At 38.0% G+C, this 3,262-nt stretch overlaps 1 pseudogene across 1 annotated transcript; it reads left to right on the top strand.

The window, feature by feature from the left end:
- The first annotated feature begins 417 nt into the window (after positions 1-417).
- LOC149832920 (agamous-like MADS-box protein TM6) lies at positions 418-1,752 on the top strand (annotated as a pseudogene). The gene is made up of 7 exons (XR_016433136.1): positions 418-605; positions 691-757; positions 897-958; positions 1,076-1,175; positions 1,341-1,382; positions 1,449-1,487; positions 1,588-1,752. The product of XR_016433136.1 is annotated as an agamous-like MADS-box protein TM6 (transcript).
- Positions 1,753-3,262: the final 1,510 nt, after the last annotated feature.

Genomic DNA, 3,262 nt, shown 5'->3' with positions numbered 1-3,262 from the left:
TAAATGTCCAAGCGGTCTAAAAGATGGGGACAATTTTGAAAAATCATTATAAATGAGGGACAATTTTGAAAAAGAAAAACTTTTAAAAAGAAAAAAAAAACACCTCACGTTTTGAATCTTTCTGCACTTACACGGATTTGGAAACTCTTGCCTAACGAGGAAACTTCAGCTTTTCCTTCTCCACGCCTGTTGTGGAAAGGAGAAAAAGATGGAGCTGAGGTGGTGCCTCACAAACTAAAGGAGGTTGTTGTGTGTTGTGCGTGGGAAAGAAGAAGAAAAAGAAGAAAAAGAAGAAAAAGAAGAAAAAGAAAGACAGCATTCAAGCATTTCTCTGGTTTTCTTTCTTTCTTTCTTTTCTCTGTGATTTTATATTATTATCTGTGAAGATTTTAGAAGGTTGGGAGTTGTGATCAGGACATGGGTCGTGGGAAGATAGAGATAAGGAGGATAGAGAGCACCACCAACAGGCAGGTGACCTTCTCCAAGAGGAGGGCAGGGATCATCAAGAAGGCCAAGGAGCTCACCGTCCTCTGTGATGCCCACGTCTCCTTGATCCTCTTCTCCAGCACCAACAAGCTCTTCGAGTATTGTAGCCCCACCACCACGTACGTCTACTTTTGTGTTTTTTTTTTTTTTTTTAATTTTTCTTCTCTCTCTCTCTAACGGGTTTCTTTACTAACATAAAAAAAGCACGAAGAAAATAATCGATCGTTATCAGCAAGTTACTGCAACCAATTTATGGGATTCCCATTATGAAGTAAGTCTCCAAGTTTCCTGCTTTCCTTTTGTTTTTGTTTTCCTTTTGATGAATATATTTTGTGCATATCATTATGTTCATTGTTATTGTTATTATGTTGTTAATATGACGGTGGTCATTTGATTTTGAGGTTTTATAGAGTATGCAAAAGGAATTCAACAAGCTCAAGGAGAAGAATGAAAGACTCCGCAGGAGCATCAGGTTGTGTTCACTCTCTAGAATTTTTTTATGTGCTTTTTGCTCTTTGTTTTTCTAATGGGCTGACGAAGGATCCTTTTTTTATTATGACTGATATTTTACAAGATGGGTGTTGTTTAGGCAAAGGAATGGCGAGGATTTAGATATGTTAAACCATTCTGAGCTGTGCGGTCTTGAGCAAAATCTGAGCGAAGCGCTTAAGAAAATCCGATCAGTATTGGTATGTTTTTCAATGTGTATGCCCAAGTTGTTTTGAATCATATATTTCGGTTTTAGGTATTAAAATCAGGGTAGAATTTATATGTTTTATGAACATGCATGTATCAATTAAGTGATAATTTTCAATCTTGGATATTCATCTTACCTGATTTTCCATGTGCATCAGGATAACAAAATCAAGAGACAGATAGATACTTATAGGAAAAAGGTAAATGGGTTATCAAAATCCAACATTTATTTTGTAGCCATGGATTAACGGTGCTTCTTGGTGCAGATAAAGGCAGCCAATTCCATTAGAAACATAGGTTTCATGGTATATTACTTGAACCATAATTTTAGTGGTTTATGTTATTTATTACTGTTATTTGCATTCTTCTCTAGGCCAGTTACCCTCTTTTGTTTTTGCCAAACAGGAGTTACAAGAACTCAACTGTAGTTTTGATGGAAGTGAAGAAAACTATGAATCCATGTTGGTGATGAGGAATGGCAATGCGCAACCGTTCCCAATCAGTGTGCAACCCAATCACCCTAATCTTCATTAGGGAGGATACGGGTTCCATGATCTAAGGCTAGGATGAATATTTTGATTGTTAAACTAGTAATCTTTATAGGGAGTCTCTTAAATATAATTAGGTTAAGTGGTTGCTTTGTTTTCACAGGTACAGTGTTTGTCTTGTGGATATTAAGACAGTTTGAAGTTTCAAATCCAGTTGTTTCTTGATTTGATGCCTTGTCAATCTTCTGATTATATATCTATATAGATGGGTGTCCTGGGAAGCTCTCCTGTTGATTAGACTTGGATGTTTCTTCCAAAAGGTTAACCGTCTAATGGTTCTGGTTGAGTCCTGGACTATGAGATATTCTTGGTTACTTGGACTGTTGCACAACCCCCTGCAAGTTTGAGTACCTATAGTTGCTTTAATTACCTACTTTTTTTGTTAACATTTTTGTCTTGATATTTTTGTTTGGTGTTATGAGAACCCAACCATGTTGAACAATTCTGCTGAAAGAGTTCAGGTAGTCAGTAATACGGCCATAAGTTTCAACTTGTTAAGCTACCCAAAAACAAAAACAAAAAGAATCTCAACTTGCAAGATCTTGATCATTGGATCCCATCGTTTGGCCCTAAAGTGTCCTAGTCTGAGAAAGATTCTTGGGCTGGTTAGACCTTTGAAATACCGACTCTCGCCTCCAAGGTCTGTAAGCTCATGACTAAGTGTTTGGAGACTAAGTCGCTTTGAGTGAATCTTTGCTGTCACATTATTCATTATTAGGTTTGTCAGAGAGAGAGAGGGGGGGGGGGCAGGGTGGTGGTTGTGTGTTGTGAGATATATAAGTTATCATCAACTTAGGTCCACAGTGAAGTGTTCCATATGCATTGTGGGCAAGAGGGCAAAGCATAATTTGCTTAGCAAGGAAGCTTTCCACAATTTTATTACAAAACAGCTGGCTTTAGCTATTAGATCAGCCAGTGCTTTAGAAGGGACAGTTTGATTTGTATTTAGAATATGCTTGCCCTTCACATCAAAGAAGCAAAAGTGTGAGCAAATGACCAAGTTCGTAAAGAAGAAAGAATTTTACTTCTGAAAATTTCATGTACTAGACGAATTTGGGGGTTCGTGTGCTTGGCCTTTTTTTTTTTTGAAAGATAAGAAAACATTTTATTAATTATATAAAAAGTTTTGGACGAAGAGACTTTGGCCCGAAGAAGGGAGAACATATCAGGTCATGTAGCAAACAAATGGTGTAATTAAGATACATCAGTTGAGGGCCATTTTTAATCATCACCAAATGAAAGATATCCTCCGAAATGTGTCGCAAAACTACATGAGAGGGTCAAACTCATCTCAGTTAGTGCACGTCACCTTGTGTTGGGACGTTGCAAGTTCGAATCCCAATGGTATATTGTGTTGGACATTTTGGGTTTTATGGGTCCAACCCGCAGTCTGACCCGGTTTGACACAGCCATTAGTGGGTCATGTAACTGGCCAAGTAATGGAGATAGTGGGTGGGAGTTACGTGAATGTGGAGAGACCACATTCACGTAACTGCCTAATCTCCCATTACAAATAAGGGGTTAGGGGCTAC

Source organism: Nuphar pumila, chromosome 7 (genome assembly GCF_984573655.1).
Source record: "Nuphar pumila chromosome 7, dmNupPumi1.hap1.1, whole genome shotgun sequence".
NCBI classification, from domain to species: domain Eukaryota; kingdom Viridiplantae; phylum Streptophyta; class Magnoliopsida; order Nymphaeales; family Nymphaeaceae; genus Nuphar; species Nuphar pumila.
This window is presented reverse-complemented; position numbering and strand designations above follow the sequence as displayed.